The sequence below is a fragment of the Mytilus edulis genome, chromosome 11 (genome assembly GCF_963676685.1).
Source record: "Mytilus edulis chromosome 11, xbMytEdul2.2, whole genome shotgun sequence".
NCBI lineage: Eukaryota > Metazoa > Mollusca > Bivalvia > Mytilida > Mytilidae > Mytilus > Mytilus edulis.
The window spans coordinates 65,374,398-65,392,178 of NC_092354.1; the positions used below are offsets into that span (position 1 = coordinate 65,374,398).

Below are 17,781 nucleotides of genomic sequence, written 5' to 3' on the forward strand. Positions count from 1 at the left end.
ATTCATGAACATATTTTTGAAAAAAGACGCAAAGATAAACTAAACCTGACTATCACCAGTACTGCATCATTAATCCTTTATGACAGATTATTTACTCATTATTATAATACATCCCGAATGTGGTGAACGAGTCGAACTAATCACATTAAAATAAACATGAGAGTGTCAATGAATGAAGGATTCTTGTAACATGTGTACGGGCAGGACATACACTCGAATCGACACAATTTCCTTATTTCGTTCATATCAGACTCTATTCATTTTCAATGCACAAAGACTACCGAAAAATTGAGTATTGGCGACATTCAAAAATTAATGGAGGACCCGGGCATCGATCCCGGTACCTCTCGCATGCTAAGCGAGCGCTCTACCATGTGAGCTAGTCCCCCTCTTGGGTAATATGTCATTAAATAACGCCTTTATGCGTACAGATGTCATTCAGTCACTTTATCGGTTCTAACTACAGTTCAAAGTAGTCTCGAGAGCTACGTACATTTGTACATAATGAAGATTTATTTATATTTAGCACAATTACGTGATATGCCTACAACTGCTTTGGCGGTCGGTCGTTAAAACAAAATGAATAAGGTTGAAACGTGGTACATGCATAACAAGCCGCTAATGTGCATTCGCTAAAATTCCTTGAACAATGGTAATATTTGAGAGTGAAATGGGACCAAAAAATATCCCGTGAGGCGGAGTCGAACCACCGACCTAGAGATGTCAGATTTTCTTATTCCACTACAGTCTCCCGCTCTACCAACTGAGCTATCACGGGGTCTGTATACAAATGGTTAAATTGATGATTTATACGTATTTGGATGTATTGTACATTTAGTAATAAAAACAAAAAAGCGCCATCAATTGAATCTAAAACGTATATTAGGGGAAGGAGGGGCGATAATTCATTAAGATATTCCAATTAGCAAGAGTAGCAGAGAAAACAAGTAAGTAGAATGACGGATCGGTTGCGCTTAACATATATCGCCTACAGCAATCAATACTATGAATTTTGCGGATGCGTTCAATATATTAACAAGATAGCAGTGAGCGTTAAGTACCTAAAAATGATGGACGTTAATAAGTCCTCGGTAGTATAGTGGTTAGTATCCCCGCCTGTCACGCGGGAGACCGGGGTTCGATTCCCCGCCGGGGAGGACATTATTTTTTACTTGGCTTAATTTGGATTTTCATTCTTTAATTGTCAATTTGACCGCTATATATAGTAACAGTGGATAATACCTGTGTAAGGGTTTGAAACCAATCCAACTGTCATATTGTTTATGCCGTAGCATCTCCAGTTCATGTCATCAGAAGACCAGTTAAGTTTTGAACACGTTCCCAACCTTTAAATGTGTCTACTTTTTAGCATTCATGAACATATTTTTGAAAAAAGACGCAAAGATAAACTAAACCTGACTATCACCAGTACTGCATCATTAATCCTTTATGACAGATTATTTACTCATTATTATAATACATCCCGAATGTGGTGAACGAGTCGAACTAATCACATTAAAATAAACATGAGAGTGTCAATGAATGAAGGATTCTTGTAACATGTGTACGGGCAGGACATACACTCGAATCGACACAATTTCCTTATTTCGTTCATATCAGACTCTATTCATTTTCAATGCACAAAGACTACCGAAAAATTGAGTATTGGCGACATTCAAAAATTAATGGAGGACCCGGGCATCGATCCCGGTACCTCTCGCATGCTAAGCGAGCGCTCTACCATGTGAGCTAGTCCCCCTCTTGGGTAATATGTCATTAAATAACGCCTTTATGCGTACAGATGTCATTCAGTCACTTTATCGGTTCTAACTACAGTTCAAAGTAGTCTCGAGAGCTACGTACATTTGTACATAATGAAGATTTATTTATATTTAGCACAATTACGTGATATGCCTACAACTGCTTTGGCGGTCGGTCGTTAAAACAAAATGAATAAGGTTGAAACGTGGTACATGCATAACAAGCCGCTAATGTGCATTCGCTAAAATTCCTTGAACAATGGTAATATTTGAGAGTGAAATGGGACCAAAAAATATCCCGTGAGGCGGAGTCGAACCACCGACCTAGAGATGTCAGATTTTCTTATTCCACTACAGTCTCCCGCTCTACCAACTGAGCTATCACGGGGTCTGTATACAAATGGTTAAATTGATGATTTATACGTATTTGGATGTATTGTACATTTAGTAATAAAAACAAAAAAGCGCCATCAATTGAATCTAAAACGTATATTAGGGGAAGGAGGGGCGATAATTCATTAAGATATTCCAATTAGCAAGAGTAGCAGAGAAAACAAGTAAGTAGAATGACGGATCGGTTGCGCTTAACATATATCGCCTACAGCAATCAATACTATGAATTTTGCGGATGCGTTCAATATATTAACAAGATAGCAGTGAGCGTTAAGTACCTAAAAATGATGGACGTTAATAAGTCCTCGGTAGTATAGTGGTTAGTATCCCCGCCTGTCACGCGGGAGACCGGGGTTCGATTCCCCGCCGGGGAGGACATTATTTTTTACTTGGCTTAATTTGGATTTTCATTCTTTAATTGTCAATTTGACCGCTATATATAGTAACAGTGGATAATACCTGTGTAAGGGTTTGAAACCAATCCAACTGTCATATTGTTTATGCCGTAGCATCTCCAGTTCATGTCATCAGAAGACCAGTTAAGTTTTGAACACGTTCCCAACCTTTAAATGTGTCTACTTTTTAGCATTCATGAACATATTTTTGAAAAAAGACGCAAAGATAAACTAAACCTGACTATCACCAGTACTGCATCATTAATCCTTTATGACAGATTATTTACTCATTATTATAATACATCCCGAATGTGGTGAACGAGTCGAACTAATCACATTAAAATAAACATGAGAGTGTCAATGAATGAAGGATTCTTGTAACATGTGTACGGGCAGGACATACACTCGAATCGACACAATTTCCTTATTTCGTTCATATCAGACTCTATTCATTTTCAATGCACAAAGACTACCGAAAAATTGAGTATTGGCGACATTCAAAAATTAATGGAGGACCCGGGCATCGATCCCGGTACCTCTCGCATGCTAAGCGAGCGCTCTACCATGTGAGCTAGTCCCCCTCTTGGGTAATATGTCATTAAATAACGCCTTTATGCGTACAGATGTCATTCAGTCACTTTATCGGTTCTAACTACAGTTCAAAGTAGTCTCGAGAGCTACGTACATTTGTACATAATGAAGATTTATTTATATTTAGCACAATTACGTGATATGCCTACAACTGCTTTGGCGGTCGGTCGTTAAAACAAAATGAATAAGGTTGAAACGTGGTACATGCATAACAAGCCGCTAATGTGCATTCGCTAAAATTCCTTGAACAATGGTAATATTTGAGAGTGAAATGGGACCAAAAAATATCCCGTGAGGCGGAGTCGAACCACCGACCTAGAGATGTCAGATTTTCTTATTCCACTACAGTCTCCCGCTCTACCAACTGAGCTATCACGGGGTCTGTATACAAATGGTTAAATTGATGATTTATACGTATTTGGATGTATTGTACATTTAGTAATAAAAACAAAAAAGCGCCATCAATTGAATCTAAAACGTATATTAGGGGAAGGAGGGGCGATAATTCATTAAGATATTCCAATTAGCAAGAGTAGCAGAGAAAACAAGTAAGTAGAATGACGGATCGGTTGCGCTTAACATATATCGCCTACAGCAATCAATACTATGAATTTTGCGGATGCGTTCAATATATTAACAAGATAGCAGTGAGCGTTAAGTACCTAAAAATGATGGACGTTAATAAGTCCTCGGTAGTATAGTGGTTAGTATCCCCGCCTGTCACGCGGGAGACCGGGGTTCGATTCCCCGCCGGGGAGGACATTATTTTTTACTTGGCTTAATTTGGATTTTCATTCTTTAATTGTCAATTTGACCGCTATATATAGTAACAGTGGATAATACCTGTGTAAGGGTTTGAAACCAATCCAACTGTCATATTGTTTATGCCGTAGCATCTCCAGTTCATGTCATCAGAAGACCAGTTAAGTTTTGAACACGTTCCCAACCTTTAAATGTGTCTACTTTTTAGCATTCATGAACATATTTTTGAAAAAAGACGCAAAGATAAACTAAACCTGACTATCACTAGTACTGCATCATTAATCCTTTATGACAGATTATTTACTCATTATTATAATACATCCCGAATGTGGTGAACGAGTCGAACTAATCACATTAAAATAAACATGAGAGTGTCAATGAATGAAGGATTCTTGTAACATGTGTACGGGCAGGACATACACTCGAATCGACACAATTTCCTTATTTCGTTCATATCAGACTCTATTCATTTTCAATGCACAAAGACTACCGAAAAATTGAGTATTGGCGACATTCAAAAATTAATGGAGGACCCGGGCATCGATCCCGGTACCTCTCGCATGCTAAGCGAGCGCTCTACCATGTGAGCTAGTCCCCCTCTTGGGTAATATGTCATTAAATAACGCCTTTATGCGTACAGATGTCATTCAGTCACTTTATCGGTTCTAACTACAGTTCAAAGTAGTCTCGAGAGCTACGTACATTTGTACATAATGAAGATTTATTTATATTTAGCACAATTACGTGATATGCCTACAACTGCTTTGGCGGTCGGTCGTTAAAACAAAATGAATAAGGTTGAAACGTGGTACATGCATAACAAGCCGCTAATGTGCATTCGCTAAAATTCCTTGAACAATGGTAATATTTGAGAGTGAAATGGGACCAAAAAATATCCCGTGAGGCGGAGTCGAACCACCGACCTAGAGATGTCAGATTTTCTTATTCCACTACAGTCTCCCGCTCTACCAACTGAGCTATCACGGGGTCTGTATACAAATGGTTAAATTGATGATTTATACGTATTTGGATGTATTGTACATTTAGTAATAAAAACAAAAAAGCGCCATCAATTGAATCTAAAACGTATATTAGGGGAAGGAGGGGCGATAATTCATTAAGATATTCCAATTAGCAAGAGTAGCAGAGAAAACAAGTAAGTAGAATGACGGATCGGTTGCGCTTAACATATATCGCCTACAGCAATCAATACTATGAATTTTGCGGATGCGTTCAATATATTAACAAGATAGCAGTGAGCGTTAAGTACCTAAAAATGATGGACGTTAATAAGTCCTCGGTAGTATAGTGGTTAGTATCCCCGCCTGTCACGCGGGAGACCGGGGTTCGATTCCCCGCCGGGGAGGACATTATTTTTTACTTGGCTTAATTTGGATTTTCATTCTTTAATTGTCAATTTGACCGCTATATATAGTAACAGTGGATAATACCTGTGTAAGGGTTTGAAACCAATCCAACTGTCATATTGTTTATGCCGTAGCATCTCCAGTTCATGTCATCAGAAGACCAGTTAAGTTTTGAACACGTTCCCAACCTTTAAATGTGTCTACTTTTTAGCATTCATGAACATATTTTTGAAAAAAGACGCAAAGATAAACTAAACCTGACTATCACTAGTACTGCATCATTAATCCTTTATGACAGATTATTTACTCATTATTATAATACATCCCGAATGTGGTGAACGAGTCGAACTAATCACATTAAAATAAACATGAGAGTGTCAATGAATGAAGGATTCTTGTAACATGTGTACGGGCAGGACATACACTCGAATCGACACAATTTCCTTATTTCGTTCATATCAGACTCTATTCATTTTCAATGCACAAAGACTACCGAAAAATTGAGTATTGGCGACATTCAAAAATTAATGGAGGACCCGGGCATCGATCCCGGTACCTCTCGCATGCTAAGCGAGCGCTCTACCATGTGAGCTAGTCCCCCTCTTGGGTAATATGTCATTAAATAACGCCTTTATGCGTACAGATGTCATTCAGTCACTTTATCGGTTCTAACTACAGTTCAAAGTAGTCTCGAGAGCTACGTACATTTGTACATAATGAAGATTTATTTATATTTAGCACAATTACGTGATATGCCTACAACTGCTTTGGCGGTCGGTCGTTAAAACAAAATGAATAAGGTTGAAACGTGGTACATGCATAACAAGCCGCTAATGTGCATTCGCTAAAATTCCTTGAACAATGGTAATATTTGAGAGTGAAATGGGACCAAAAAATATCCCGTGAGGCGGAGTCGAACCACCGACCTAGAGATGTCAGATTTTCTTATTCCACTACAGTCTCCCGCTCTACCAACTGAGCTATCACGGGGTCTGTATACAAATGGTTAAATTGATGATTTATACGTATTTGGATGTATTGTACATTTAGTAATAAAAACAAAAAAGCGCCATCAATTGAATCTAAAACGTATATTAGGGGAAGGAGGGGCGATAATTCATTAAGATATTCCAATTAGCAAGAGTAGCAGAGAAAACAAGTAAGTAGAATGACGGATCGGTTGCGCTTAACATATATCGCCTACAGCAATCAATACTATGAATTTTGCGGATGCGTTCAATATATTAACAAGATAGCAGTGAGCGTTAAGTACCTAAAAATGATGGACGTTAATAAGTCCTCGGTAGTATAGTGGTTAGTATCCCCGCCTGTCACGCGGGAGACCGGGGTTCGATTCCCCGCCGGGGAGGACATTATTTTTTACTTGGCTTAATTTGGATTTTCATTCTTTAATTGTCAATTTGACCGCTATATATAGTAACAGTGGATAATACCTGTGTAAGGGTTTGAAACCAATCCAACTGTCATATTGTTTATGCCGTAGCATCTCCAGTTCATGTCATCAGAAGACCAGTTAAGTTTTGAACACGTTCCCAACCTTTAAATGTGTCTACTTTTTAGCATTCATGAACATATTTTTGAAAAAAGACGCAAAGATAAACTAAACCTGACTATCACTAGTACTGCATCATTAATCCTTTATGACAGATTATTTACTCATTATTATAATACATCCCGAATGTGGTGAACGAGTCGAACTAATCACATTAAAATAAACATGAGAGTGTCAATGAATGAAGGATTCTTGTAACATGTGTACGGGCAGGACATACACTCGAATCGACACAATTTCCTTATTTCGTTCATATCAGACTCTATTCATTTTCAATGCACAAAGACTACCGAAAAATTGAGTATTGGCGACATTCAAAAATTAATGGAGGACCCGGGCATCGATCCCGGTACCTCTCGCATGCTAAGCGAGCGCTCTACCATGTGAGCTAGTCCCCCTCTTGGGTAATATGTCATTAAATAACGCCTTTATGCGTACAGATGTCATTCAGTCACTTTATCGGTTCTAACTACAGTTCAAAGTAGTCTCGAGAGCTACGTACATTTGTACATAATGAAGATTTATTTATATTTAGCACAATTACGTGATATGCCTACAACTGCTTTGGCGGTCGGTCGTTAAAACAAAATGAATAAGGTTGAAACGTGGTACATGCATAACAAGCCGCTAATGTGCATTCGCTAAAATTCCTTGAACAATGGTAATATTTGAGAGTGAAATGGGACCAAAAAATATCCCGTGAGGCGGAGTCGAACCACCGACCTAGAGATGTCAGATTTTCTTATTCCACTACAGTCTCCCGCTCTACCAACTGAGCTATCACGGGGTCTGTATACAAATGGTTAAATTGATGATTTATACGTATTTGGATGTATTGTACATTTAGTAATAAAAACAAAAAAGCGCCATCAATTGAATCTAAAACGTATATTAGGGGAAGGAGGGGCGATAATTCATTAAGATATTCCAATTAGCAAGAGTAGCAGAGAAAACAAGTAAGTAGAATGACGGATCGGTTGCGCTTAACATATATCGCCTACAGCAATCAATACTATGAATTTTGCGGATGCGTTCAATATATTAACAAGATAGCAGTGAGCGTTAAGTACCTAAAAATGATGGACGTTAATAAGTCCTCGGTAGTATAGTGGTTAGTATCCCCGCCTGTCACGCGGGAGACCGGGGTTCGATTCCCCGCCGGGGAGGACATTATTTTTTACTTGGCTTAATTTGGATTTTCATTCTTTAATTGTCAATTTGACCGCTATATATAGTAACAGTGGATAATACCTGTGTAAGGGTTTGAAACCAATCCAACTGTCATATTGTTTATGCCGTAGCATCTCCAGTTCATGTCATCAGAAGACCAGTTAAGTTTTGAACACGTTCCCAACCTTTAAATGTGTCTACTTTTTAGCATTCATGAACATATTTTTGAAAAAAGACGCAAAGATAAACTAAACATGACTATCACTAGTACTGCATCATTAATCCTTTATGACAGATTATTTACTCATTATTATAATACATCCCGAATGTGGTGAACGAGTCGAACTAATCACATTAAAATAAACATGAGAGTGTCAATGAATGAAGGATTCTTGTAACATGTGTACGGGCAGGACATACACTCGAATCGACACAATTTCCTTATTTCGTTCATATCAGACTCTATTCATTTTCAATGCACAAAGACTACCGAAAAATTGAGTATTGGCGACATTCAAAAATTAATGGAGGACCCGGGCATCGATCCCGGTACCTCTCGCATGCTAAGCGAGCGCTCTACCATGTGAGCTAGTCCCCCTCTTGGGTAATATGTCATTAAATAACGCCTTTATGCGTACAGATGTCATTCAGTCACTTTATCGGTTCTAACTACAGTTCAAAGTAGTCTCGAGAGCTACGTACATTTGTACATAATGAAGATTTATTTATATTTAGCACAATTACGTGATATGCCTACAACTGCTTTGGCGGTCGGTCGTTAAAACAAAATGAATAAGGTTGAAACGTGGTACATGCATAACAAGCCGCTAATGTGCATTCGCTAAAATTCCTTGAACAATGGTAATATTTGAGAGTGAAATGGGACCAAAAAATATCCCGTGAGGCGGAGTCGAACCACCGACCTAGAGATGTCAGATTTTCTTATTCCACTACAGTCTCCCGCTCTACCAACTGAGCTATCACGGGGTCTGTATACAAATGGTTAAATTGATGATTTATACGTATTTGGATGTATTGTACATTTAGTAATAAAAACAAAAAAGCGCCATCAATTGAATCTAAAACGTATATTAGGGGAAGGAGGGGCGATAATTCATTAAGATATTCCAATTAGCAAGAGTAGCAGAGAAAACAAGTAAGTAGAATGACGGATCGGTTGCGCTTAACATATATCGCCTACAGCAATCAATACTATGAATTTTGCGGATGCGTTCAATATATTAACAAGATAGCAGTGAGCGTTAAGTACCTAAAAATGATGGACGTTAATAAGTCCTCGGTAGTATAGTGGTTAGTATCCCCGCCTGTCACGCGGGAGACCGGGGTTCGATTCCCCGCCGGGGAGGACATTATTTTTTACTTGGCTTAATTTGGATTTTCATTCTTTAATTGTCAATTTGACCGCTATATATAGTAACAGTGGATAATACCTGTGTAAGGGTTTGAAACCAATCCAACTGTCATATTGTTTATGCCGTAGCATCTCCAGTTCATGTCATCAGAAGACCAGTTAAGTTTTGAACACGTTCCCAACCTTTAAATGTGTCTACTTTTTAGCATTCATGAACATATTTTTGAAAAAAGACGCAAAGATAAACTAAACCTGACTATCACTAGTACTGCATCATTAATCCTTTATGACAGATTATTTACTCATTATTATAATACATCCCGAATGTGGTGAACGAGTCGAACTAATCACATTAAAATAAACATGAGAGTGTCAATGAATGAAGGATTCTTGTAACATGTGTACGGGCAGGACATACACTCGAATCGACACAATTTCCTTATTTCGTTCATATCAGACTCTATTCATTTTCAATGCACAAAGACTACCGAAAAATTGAGTATTGGCGACATTCAAAAATTAATGGAGGACCCGGGCATCGATCCCGGTACCTCTCGCATGCTAAGCGAGCGCTCTACCATGTGAGCTAGTCCCCCTCTTGGGTAATATGTCATTAAATAACGCCTTTATGCGTACAGATGTCATTCAGTCACTTTATCGGTTCTAACTACAGTTCAAAGTAGTCTCGAGAGCTACGTACATTTGTACATAATGAAGATTTATTTATATTTAGCACAATTACGTGATATGCCTACAACTGCTTTGGCGGTCGGTCGTTAAAACAAAATGAATAAGGTTGAAACGTGGTACATGCATAACAAGCCGCTAATGTGCATTCGCTAAAATTCCTTGAACAATGGTAATATTTGAGAGTGAAATGGGACCAAAAAATATCCCGTGAGGCGGAGTCGAACCACCGACCTAGAGATGTCAGATTTTCTTATTCCACTACAGTCTCCCGCTCTACCAACTGAGCTATCACGGGGTCTGTATACAAATGGTTAAATTGATGATTTATACGTATTTGGATGTATTGTACATTTAGTAATAAAAACAAAAAAGCGCCATCAATTGAATCTAAAACGTATATTAGGGGAAGGAGGGGCGATAATTCATTAAGATATTCCAATTAGCAAGAGTAGCAGAGAAAACAAGTAAGTAGAATGACGGATCGGTTGCGCTTAACATATATCGCCTACAGCAATCAATACTATGAATTTTGCGGATGCGTTCAATATATTAACAAGATAGCAGTGAGCGTTAAGTACCTAAAAATGATGGACGTTAATAAGTCCTCGGTAGTATAGTGGTTAGTATCCCCGCCTGTCACGCGGGAGACCGGGGTTCGATTCCCCGCCGGGGAGGACATTATTTTTTACTTGGCTTAATTTGGATTTTCATTCTTTAATTGTCAATTTGACCGCTATATATAGTAACAGTGGATAATACCTGTGTAAGGGTTTGAAACCAATCCAACTGTCATATTGTTTATGCCGTAGCATCTCCAGTTCATGTCATCAGAAGACCAGTTAAGTTTTGAACACGTTCCCAACCTTTAAATGTGTCTACTTTTTAGCATTCATGAACATATTTTTGAAAAAAGACGCAAAGATAAACTAAACCTGACTATCACTAGTACTGCATCATTAATCCTTTATGACAGATTATTTACTCATTATTATAATACATCCCGAATGTGGTGAACGAGTCGAACTAATCACATTAAAATAAACATGAGAGTGTCAATGAATGAAGGATTCTTGTAACATGTGTACGGGCAGGACATACACTCGAATCGACACAATTTCCTTATTTCGTTCATATCAGACTCTATTCATTTTCAATGCACAAAGACTACCGAAAAATTGAGTATTGGCGACATTCAAAAATTAATGGAGGACCCGGGCATCGATCCCGGTACCTCTCGCATGCTAAGCGAGCGCTCTACCATGTGAGCTAGTCCCCCTCTTGGGTAATATGTCATTAAATAACGCCTTTATGCGTACAGATGTCATTCAGTCACTTTATCGGTTCTAACTACAGTTCAAAGTAGTCTCGAGAGCTACGTACATTTGTACATAATGAAGATTTATTTATATTTAGCACAATTACGTGATATGCCTACAACTGCTTTGGCGGTCGGTCGTTAAAACAAAATGAATAAGGTTGAAACGTGGTACATGCATAACAAGCCGCTAATGTGCATTCGCTAAAATTCCTTGAACAATGGTAATATTTGAGAGTGAAATGGGACCAAAAAATATCCCGTGAGGCGGAGTCGAACCACCGACCTAGAGATGTCAGATTTTCTTATTCCACTACAGTCTCCCGCTCTACCAACTGAGCTATCACGGGGTCTGTATACAAATGGTTAAATTGATGATTTATACGTATTTGGATGTATTGTACATTTAGTAATAAAAACAAAAAAGCGCCATCAATTGAATCTAAAACGTATATTAGGGGAAGGAGGGGCGATAATTCATTAAGATATTCCAATTAGCAAGAGTAGCAGAGAAAACAAGTAAGTAGAATGACGGATCGGTTGCGCTTAACATATATCGCCTACAGCAATCAATACTATGAATTTTGCGGATGCGTTCAATATATTAACAAGATAGCAGTGAGCGTTAAGTACCTAAAAATGATGGACGTTAATAAGTCCTCGGTAGTATAGTGGTTAGTATCCCCGCCTGTCACGCGGGAGACCGGGGTTCGATTCCCCGCCGGGGAGGACATTATTTTTTACTTGGCTTAATTTGGATTTTCATTCTTTAATTGTCAATTTGACCGCTATATATAGTAACAGTGGATAATACCTGTGTAAGGGTTTGAAACCAATCCAACTGTCATATTGTTTATGCCGTAGCATCTCCAGTTCATGTCATCAGAAGACCAGTTAAGTTTTGAACACGTTCCCAACCTTTAAATGTGTCTACTTTTTAGCATTCATGAACATATTTTTGAAAAAAGACGCAAAGATAAACTAAACCTGACTATCACTAGTACTGCATCATTAATCCTTTATGACAGATTATTTACTCATTATTATAATACATCCCGAATGTGGTGAACGAGTCGAACTAATCACATTAAAATAAACATGAGAGTGTCAATGAATGAAGGATTCTTGTAACATGTGTACGGGCAGGACATACACTCGAATCGACACAATTTCCTTATTTCGTTCATATCAGACTCTATTCATTTTCAATGCACAAAGACTACCGAAAAATTGAGTATTGGCGACATTCAAAAATTAATGGAGGACCCGGGCATCGATCCCGGTACCTCTCGCATGCTAAGCGAGCGCTCTACCATGTGAGCTAGTCCCCCTCTTGGGTAATATGTCATTAAATAACGCCTTTATGCGTACAGATGTCATTCAGTCACTTTATCGGTTCTAACTACAGTTCAAAGTAGTCTCGAGAGCTACGTACATTTGTACATAATGAAGATTTATTTATATTTAGCACAATTACGTGATATGCCTACAACTGCTTTGGCGGTCGGTCGTTAAAACAAAATGAATAAGGTTGAAACGTGGTACATGCATAACAAGCCGCTAATGTGCATTCGCTAAAATTCCTTGAACAATGGTAATATTTGAGAGTGAAATGGGACCAAAAAATATCCCGTGAGGCGGAGTCGAACCACCGACCTAGAGATGTCAGATTTTCTTATTCCACTACAGTCTCCCGCTCTACCAACTGAGCTATCACGGGGTCTGTATACAAATGGTTAAATTGATGATTTATACGTATTTGGATGTATTGTACATTTAGTAATAAAAACAAAAAAGCGCCATCAATTGAATCTAAAACGTATATTAGGGGAAGGAGGGGCGATAATTCATTAAGATATTCCAATTAGCAAGAGTAGCAGAGAAAACAAGTAAGTAGAATGACGGATCGGTTGCGCTTAACATATATCGCCTACAGCAATCAATACTATGAATTTTGCGGATGCGTTCAATATATTAACAAGATAGCAGTGAGCGTTAAGTACCTAAAAATGATGGACGTTAATAAGTCCTCGGTAGTATAGTGGTTAGTATCCCCGCCTGTCACGCGGGAGACCGGGGTTCGATTCCCCGCCGGGGAGGACATTATTTTTTACTTGGCTTAATTTGGATTTTCATTCTTTAATTGTCAATTTGACCGCTATATATAGTAACAGTGGATAATACCTGTGTAAGGGTTTGAAACCAATCCAACTGTCATATTGTTTATGCCGTAGCATCTCCAGTTCATGTCATCAGAAGACCAGTTAAGTTTTGAACACGTTCCCAACCTTTAAATGTGTCTACTTTTTAGCATTCATGAACATATTTTTGAAAAAAGACGCAAAGATAAACTAAACCTGACTATCACCAGTACTGCATCATTAATCCTTTATGACAGATTATTTACTCATTATTATAATACATCCCGAATGTGGTGAACGAGTCGAACTAATCACATTAAAATAAACATGAGAGTGTCAATGAATGAAGGATTCTTGTAACATGTGTACGGGCAGGACATACACTCGAATCGACACAATTTCCTTATTTCGTTCATATCAGACTCTATTCATTTTCAATGCACAAAGACTACCGAAAAATTGAGTATTGGCGACATTCAAAAATTAATGGAGGACCCGGGCATCGATCCCGGTACCTCTCGCATGCTAAGCGAGCGCTCTACCATGTGAGCTAGTCCCCCTCTTGGGTAATATGTCATTAAATAACGCCTTTATGCGTACAGATGTCATTCAGTCACTTTATCGGTTCTAACTACAGTTCAAAGTAGTCTCGAGAGCTACGTACATTTGTACATAATGAAGATTTATTTATATTTAGCACAATTACGTGATATGCCTACAACTGCTTTGGCGGTCGGTCGTTAAAACAAAATGAATAAGGTTGAAACGTGGTACATGCATAACAAGCCGCTAATGTGCATTCGCTAAAATTCCTTGAACAATGGTAATATTTGAGAGTGAAATGGGACCAAAAAATATCCCGTGAGGCGGAGTCGAACCACCGACCTAGAGATGTCAGATTTTCTTATTCCACTACAGTCTCCCGCTCTACCAACTGAGCTATCACGGGGTCTGTATACAAATGGTTAAATTGATGATTTATACGTATTTGGATGTATTGTACATTTAGTAATAAAAACAAAAAAGCGCCATCAATTGAATCTAAAACGTATATTAGGGGAAGGAGGGGCGATAATTCATTAAGATATTCCAATTAGCAAGAGTAGCAGAGAAAACAAGTAAGTAGAATGACGGATCGGTTGCGCTTAACATATATCGCCTACAGCAATCAATACTATGAATTTTGCGGATGCGTTCAATATATTAACAAGATAGCAGTGAGCGTTAAGTACCTAAAAATGATGGACGTTAATAAGTCCTCGGTAGTATAGTGGTTAGTATCCCCGCCTGTCACGCGGGAGACCGGGGTTCGATTCCCCGCCGGGGAGGACATTATTTTTTACTTGGCTTAATTTGGATTTTCATTCTTTAATTGTCAATTTGACCGCTATATATAGTAACAGTGGATAATACCTGTGTAAGGGTTTGAAACCAATCCAACTGTCATATTGTTTATGCCGTAGCATCTCCAGTTCATGTCATCAGAAGACCAGTTAAGTTTTGAACACGTTCCCAACCTTTAAATGTGTCTACTTTTTAGCATTCATGAACATATTTTTGAAAAAAGACGCAAAGATAAACTAAACCTGACTATCACCAGTACTGCATCATTAATCCTTTATGACAGATTATTTACTCATTATTATAATACATCCCGAATGTGGTGAACGAGTCGAACTAATCACATTAAAATAAACATGAGAGTGTCAATGAATGAAGGATTCTTGTAACATGTGTACGGGCAGGACATACACTCGAATCGACACAATTTCCTTATTTCGTTCATATCAGACTCTATTCATTTTCAATGCACAAAGACTACCGAAAAATTGAGTATTGGCGACATTCAAAAATTAATGGAGGACCCGGGCATCGATCCCGGTACCTCTCGCATGCTAAGCGAGCGCTCTACCATGTGAGCTAGTCCCCCTCTTGGGTAATATGTCATTAAATAACGCCTTTATGCGTACAGATGTCATTCAGTCACTTTATCGGTTCTAACTACAGTTCAAAGTAGTCTCGAGAGCTACGTACATTTGTACATAATGAAGATTTATTTATATTTAGCACAATTACGTGATATGCCTACAACTGCTTTGGCGGTCGGTCGTTAAAACAAAATGAATAAGGTTGAAACGTGGTACATGCATAACAAGCCGCTAATGTGCATTCGCTAAAATTCCTTGAACAATGGTAATATTTGAGAGTGAAATGGGACCAAAAAATATCCCGTGAGGCGGAGTCGAACCACCGACCTAGAGATGTCAGATTTTCTTATTCCACTACAGTCTCCCGCTCTACCAACTGAGCTATCACGGGGTCTGTATACAAATGGTTAAATTGATGATTTATACGTATTTGGATGTATTGTACATTTAGTAATAAAAACAAAAAAGCGCCATCAATTGAATCTAAAACGTATATTAGGGGAAGGAGGGGCGATAATTCATTAAGATATTCCAATTAGCAAGAGTAGCAGAGAAAACAAGTAAGTAGAATGACGGATCGGTTGCGCTTAACATATATCGCCTACAGCAATCAATACTATGAATTTTGCGGATGCGTTCAATATATTAACAAGATAGCAGTGAGCGTTAAGTACCTAAAAATGATGGACGTTAATAAGTCCTCGGTAGTATAGTGGTTAGTATCCCCGCCTGTCACGCGGGAGACCGGGGTTCGATTCCCCGCCGGGGAGGACATTATTTTTTACTTGGCTTAATTTGGATTTTCATTCTTTAATTGTCAATTTGACCGCTATATATAGTAACAGTGGATAATACCTGTGTAAGGGTTTGAAACCAATCCAACTGTCATATTGTTTATGCCGTAGCATCTCCAGTTCATGTCATCAGAAGACCAGTTAAGTTTTGAACACGTTCCCAACCTTTAAATGTGTCTACTTTTTAGCATTCATGAACATATTTTTGAAAAAAGACGCAAAGATAAACTAAACCTGACTATCACTAGTACTGCATCATTAATCCTTTATGACAGATTATTTACTCATTATTATAATACATCCCGAATGTGGTGAACGAGTCGAACTAATCACATTAAAATAAACATGAGAGTGTCAATGACTGAAGGATTCTTGTAACATGTGTACGGGCAGGACATACACTCGAATCGACACAATTTCCTTATTTCGTTCATATCAGACTCTATTCATTTTCAATGCACAAAGACTACCGAAAAATTGAGTATTGGCGACATTCAAAAATTAATGGAGGACCCGGGCATCGATCCCGGTACCTCTCGCATGCTAAGCGAGCGCTCTACCATGTGAGCTAGTCCCCCTCTTGGGTAATATGTCATTAAATAACGCCTTTATGCGTACAGATGTCATTCAGTCACTTTATCGGTTCTAACTACAGTTCAAAGTAGTCTCGAGAGCTACGTACATTTGTACATAATGAAGATTTATTTATATTTAGCACAATTACGTGATATGCCTACAACTGCTTTGGCGGTCGGTCGTTAAAACAAAATGAATAAGGTTGAAACGTGGTACATGCATAACAAGCCGCTAATGTGCATTCGCTAAAATTCCTTGAACAATGGTAATATTTGAGAGTGAAATGGGACCAAAAAATATCCCGTGAGGCGGAGTCGAACCACCGACCTAGAGATGTCAGATTTTCTTATTCCACTACAGTCTCCCGCTCTACCAACTGAGCTATCACGGGGTCTGTATACAAATGGTTAAATTGATGATTTATACGTATTTGGATGTATTGTACATTTAGTAATAAAAACAAAAAAGCGCCATCAATTGAATCTAAAACGTATATTAGGGGAAGGAGGGGCGATAATTCATTAAGATATTCCAATTAGCAAGAGTAGCAGAGAAAACAAGTAAGTAGAATGACGGATCGGTTGCGCTTAACATATATCGCCTACAGCAATCAATACTATGAATTTTGCGGATGCGTTCAATATATTAACAAGATAGCAGTGAGCGTTAAGTACCTAAAAATGATGGACGTTAATAAGTCCTCGGTAGTATAGTGGTTAGTATCCCCGCCTGTCACGCGGGAGACCGGGGTTCGATTCCCCGCCGGGGAGGACATTATTTTTTACTTGGCTTAATTTGGATTTTCATTCTTTAATTGTCAATTTGACCGCTATATATAGTAACAGTGGATAATACCTGTGTAAGGGTTTGAAACCAATCCAACTGTCATATTGTTTATGCCGTAGCATCTCCAGTTCATGTCATCAGAAGACCAGTTAAGTTTTGAACACGTTC

The 17,781-nt window shown here is 38.4% G+C and overlaps 39 non-coding genes across 39 annotated transcripts; 13 read left to right on the top strand and 26 right to left on the bottom strand.

The window, feature by feature from the left end:
- Window positions 1–316: 316 nt before the first annotated feature.
- On the bottom strand, window positions 317–389 carry Trnaa-agc (transfer RNA alanine (anticodon AGC)). The gene has a single exon. It is a non-coding gene; the product is annotated as a tRNA-Ala (tRNA).
- Window positions 390–686: 297 nt separating this feature from the next.
- Trnay-gua (transfer RNA tyrosine (anticodon GUA)) lies at window positions 687–778 on the bottom strand. Its single transcript is given in 2 exon segments — window positions 687–722; window positions 742–778. It is a non-coding gene; the product is annotated as a tRNA-Tyr (tRNA).
- Window positions 779–1,085: 307 nt separating this feature from the next.
- Window positions 1,086–1,157, top strand: Trnad-guc (transfer RNA aspartic acid (anticodon GUC)). The gene has a single exon. It is a non-coding gene; the product is annotated as a tRNA-Asp (tRNA).
- A 529-nt stretch (window positions 1,158–1,686) lies between these two features.
- Trnaa-agc (transfer RNA alanine (anticodon AGC)) lies at window positions 1,687–1,759 on the bottom strand. The gene has a single exon. It is a non-coding gene; the product is annotated as a tRNA-Ala (tRNA).
- A 297-nt stretch (window positions 1,760–2,056) lies between these two features.
- On the bottom strand, window positions 2,057–2,148 carry Trnay-gua (transfer RNA tyrosine (anticodon GUA)). Its single transcript is given in 2 exon segments — window positions 2,057–2,092; window positions 2,112–2,148. It is a non-coding gene; the product is annotated as a tRNA-Tyr (tRNA).
- Window positions 2,149–2,455: 307 nt separating this feature from the next.
- Trnad-guc (transfer RNA aspartic acid (anticodon GUC)) lies at window positions 2,456–2,527 on the top strand. The gene has a single exon. It is a non-coding gene; the product is annotated as a tRNA-Asp (tRNA).
- A 529-nt stretch (window positions 2,528–3,056) lies between these two features.
- Trnaa-agc (transfer RNA alanine (anticodon AGC)) lies at window positions 3,057–3,129 on the bottom strand. The gene has a single exon. It is a non-coding gene; the product is annotated as a tRNA-Ala (tRNA).
- A 297-nt stretch (window positions 3,130–3,426) lies between these two features.
- On the bottom strand, window positions 3,427–3,518 carry Trnay-gua (transfer RNA tyrosine (anticodon GUA)). Its single transcript is given in 2 exon segments — window positions 3,427–3,462; window positions 3,482–3,518. It is a non-coding gene; the product is annotated as a tRNA-Tyr (tRNA).
- Window positions 3,519–3,825: 307 nt separating this feature from the next.
- On the top strand, window positions 3,826–3,897 carry Trnad-guc (transfer RNA aspartic acid (anticodon GUC)). Its single transcript has one exon. It is a non-coding gene; the product is annotated as a tRNA-Asp (tRNA).
- A 529-nt stretch (window positions 3,898–4,426) lies between these two features.
- On the bottom strand, window positions 4,427–4,499 carry Trnaa-agc (transfer RNA alanine (anticodon AGC)). The gene has a single exon. It is a non-coding gene; the product is annotated as a tRNA-Ala (tRNA).
- Window positions 4,500–4,796: 297 nt separating this feature from the next.
- On the bottom strand, window positions 4,797–4,888 carry Trnay-gua (transfer RNA tyrosine (anticodon GUA)). Its single transcript is given in 2 exon segments — window positions 4,797–4,832; window positions 4,852–4,888. It is a non-coding gene; the product is annotated as a tRNA-Tyr (tRNA).
- Window positions 4,889–5,195: 307 nt separating this feature from the next.
- Trnad-guc (transfer RNA aspartic acid (anticodon GUC)) lies at window positions 5,196–5,267 on the top strand. Its single transcript has one exon. It is a non-coding gene; the product is annotated as a tRNA-Asp (tRNA).
- A 529-nt stretch (window positions 5,268–5,796) lies between these two features.
- Window positions 5,797–5,869, bottom strand: Trnaa-agc (transfer RNA alanine (anticodon AGC)). The gene has a single exon. It is a non-coding gene; the product is annotated as a tRNA-Ala (tRNA).
- A 297-nt stretch (window positions 5,870–6,166) lies between these two features.
- Window positions 6,167–6,258, bottom strand: Trnay-gua (transfer RNA tyrosine (anticodon GUA)). Its single transcript is given in 2 exon segments — window positions 6,167–6,202; window positions 6,222–6,258. It is a non-coding gene; the product is annotated as a tRNA-Tyr (tRNA).
- A 307-nt stretch (window positions 6,259–6,565) lies between these two features.
- Window positions 6,566–6,637, top strand: Trnad-guc (transfer RNA aspartic acid (anticodon GUC)). Its single transcript has one exon. It is a non-coding gene; the product is annotated as a tRNA-Asp (tRNA).
- Window positions 6,638–7,166: 529 nt separating this feature from the next.
- Window positions 7,167–7,239, bottom strand: Trnaa-agc (transfer RNA alanine (anticodon AGC)). The gene has a single exon. It is a non-coding gene; the product is annotated as a tRNA-Ala (tRNA).
- A 297-nt stretch (window positions 7,240–7,536) lies between these two features.
- On the bottom strand, window positions 7,537–7,628 carry Trnay-gua (transfer RNA tyrosine (anticodon GUA)). Its single transcript is given in 2 exon segments — window positions 7,537–7,572; window positions 7,592–7,628. It is a non-coding gene; the product is annotated as a tRNA-Tyr (tRNA).
- Window positions 7,629–7,935: 307 nt separating this feature from the next.
- Window positions 7,936–8,007, top strand: Trnad-guc (transfer RNA aspartic acid (anticodon GUC)). The gene has a single exon. It is a non-coding gene; the product is annotated as a tRNA-Asp (tRNA).
- Window positions 8,008–8,536: 529 nt separating this feature from the next.
- Trnaa-agc (transfer RNA alanine (anticodon AGC)) lies at window positions 8,537–8,609 on the bottom strand. The gene has a single exon. It is a non-coding gene; the product is annotated as a tRNA-Ala (tRNA).
- A 297-nt stretch (window positions 8,610–8,906) lies between these two features.
- Trnay-gua (transfer RNA tyrosine (anticodon GUA)) lies at window positions 8,907–8,998 on the bottom strand. The gene is given in 2 exon segments: window positions 8,907–8,942; window positions 8,962–8,998. It is a non-coding gene; the product is annotated as a tRNA-Tyr (tRNA).
- Window positions 8,999–9,305: 307 nt separating this feature from the next.
- Window positions 9,306–9,377, top strand: Trnad-guc (transfer RNA aspartic acid (anticodon GUC)). The gene has a single exon. It is a non-coding gene; the product is annotated as a tRNA-Asp (tRNA).
- Window positions 9,378–9,906: 529 nt separating this feature from the next.
- Window positions 9,907–9,979, bottom strand: Trnaa-agc (transfer RNA alanine (anticodon AGC)). The gene has a single exon. It is a non-coding gene; the product is annotated as a tRNA-Ala (tRNA).
- A 297-nt stretch (window positions 9,980–10,276) lies between these two features.
- Window positions 10,277–10,368, bottom strand: Trnay-gua (transfer RNA tyrosine (anticodon GUA)). The gene is given in 2 exon segments: window positions 10,277–10,312; window positions 10,332–10,368. It is a non-coding gene; the product is annotated as a tRNA-Tyr (tRNA).
- A 307-nt stretch (window positions 10,369–10,675) lies between these two features.
- Trnad-guc (transfer RNA aspartic acid (anticodon GUC)) lies at window positions 10,676–10,747 on the top strand. Its single transcript has one exon. It is a non-coding gene; the product is annotated as a tRNA-Asp (tRNA).
- A 529-nt stretch (window positions 10,748–11,276) lies between these two features.
- Trnaa-agc (transfer RNA alanine (anticodon AGC)) lies at window positions 11,277–11,349 on the bottom strand. The gene has a single exon. It is a non-coding gene; the product is annotated as a tRNA-Ala (tRNA).
- Window positions 11,350–11,646: 297 nt separating this feature from the next.
- Window positions 11,647–11,738, bottom strand: Trnay-gua (transfer RNA tyrosine (anticodon GUA)). Its single transcript is given in 2 exon segments — window positions 11,647–11,682; window positions 11,702–11,738. It is a non-coding gene; the product is annotated as a tRNA-Tyr (tRNA).
- A 307-nt stretch (window positions 11,739–12,045) lies between these two features.
- On the top strand, window positions 12,046–12,117 carry Trnad-guc (transfer RNA aspartic acid (anticodon GUC)). The gene has a single exon. It is a non-coding gene; the product is annotated as a tRNA-Asp (tRNA).
- A 529-nt stretch (window positions 12,118–12,646) lies between these two features.
- Trnaa-agc (transfer RNA alanine (anticodon AGC)) lies at window positions 12,647–12,719 on the bottom strand. The gene has a single exon. It is a non-coding gene; the product is annotated as a tRNA-Ala (tRNA).
- A 297-nt stretch (window positions 12,720–13,016) lies between these two features.
- On the bottom strand, window positions 13,017–13,108 carry Trnay-gua (transfer RNA tyrosine (anticodon GUA)). The gene is given in 2 exon segments: window positions 13,017–13,052; window positions 13,072–13,108. It is a non-coding gene; the product is annotated as a tRNA-Tyr (tRNA).
- Window positions 13,109–13,415: 307 nt separating this feature from the next.
- On the top strand, window positions 13,416–13,487 carry Trnad-guc (transfer RNA aspartic acid (anticodon GUC)). The gene has a single exon. It is a non-coding gene; the product is annotated as a tRNA-Asp (tRNA).
- A 529-nt stretch (window positions 13,488–14,016) lies between these two features.
- Window positions 14,017–14,089, bottom strand: Trnaa-agc (transfer RNA alanine (anticodon AGC)). The gene has a single exon. It is a non-coding gene; the product is annotated as a tRNA-Ala (tRNA).
- Window positions 14,090–14,386: 297 nt separating this feature from the next.
- Window positions 14,387–14,478, bottom strand: Trnay-gua (transfer RNA tyrosine (anticodon GUA)). Its single transcript is given in 2 exon segments — window positions 14,387–14,422; window positions 14,442–14,478. It is a non-coding gene; the product is annotated as a tRNA-Tyr (tRNA).
- Window positions 14,479–14,785: 307 nt separating this feature from the next.
- On the top strand, window positions 14,786–14,857 carry Trnad-guc (transfer RNA aspartic acid (anticodon GUC)). The gene has a single exon. It is a non-coding gene; the product is annotated as a tRNA-Asp (tRNA).
- Window positions 14,858–15,386: 529 nt separating this feature from the next.
- Window positions 15,387–15,459, bottom strand: Trnaa-agc (transfer RNA alanine (anticodon AGC)). The gene has a single exon. It is a non-coding gene; the product is annotated as a tRNA-Ala (tRNA).
- Window positions 15,460–15,756: 297 nt separating this feature from the next.
- Trnay-gua (transfer RNA tyrosine (anticodon GUA)) lies at window positions 15,757–15,848 on the bottom strand. Its single transcript is given in 2 exon segments — window positions 15,757–15,792; window positions 15,812–15,848. It is a non-coding gene; the product is annotated as a tRNA-Tyr (tRNA).
- A 307-nt stretch (window positions 15,849–16,155) lies between these two features.
- On the top strand, window positions 16,156–16,227 carry Trnad-guc (transfer RNA aspartic acid (anticodon GUC)). Its single transcript has one exon. It is a non-coding gene; the product is annotated as a tRNA-Asp (tRNA).
- Window positions 16,228–16,756: 529 nt separating this feature from the next.
- Window positions 16,757–16,829, bottom strand: Trnaa-agc (transfer RNA alanine (anticodon AGC)). Its single transcript has one exon. It is a non-coding gene; the product is annotated as a tRNA-Ala (tRNA).
- Window positions 16,830–17,126: 297 nt separating this feature from the next.
- Trnay-gua (transfer RNA tyrosine (anticodon GUA)) lies at window positions 17,127–17,218 on the bottom strand. The gene is given in 2 exon segments: window positions 17,127–17,162; window positions 17,182–17,218. It is a non-coding gene; the product is annotated as a tRNA-Tyr (tRNA).
- A 307-nt stretch (window positions 17,219–17,525) lies between these two features.
- Trnad-guc (transfer RNA aspartic acid (anticodon GUC)) lies at window positions 17,526–17,597 on the top strand. The gene has a single exon. It is a non-coding gene; the product is annotated as a tRNA-Asp (tRNA).
- Window positions 17,598–17,781: the final 184 nt, after the last annotated feature.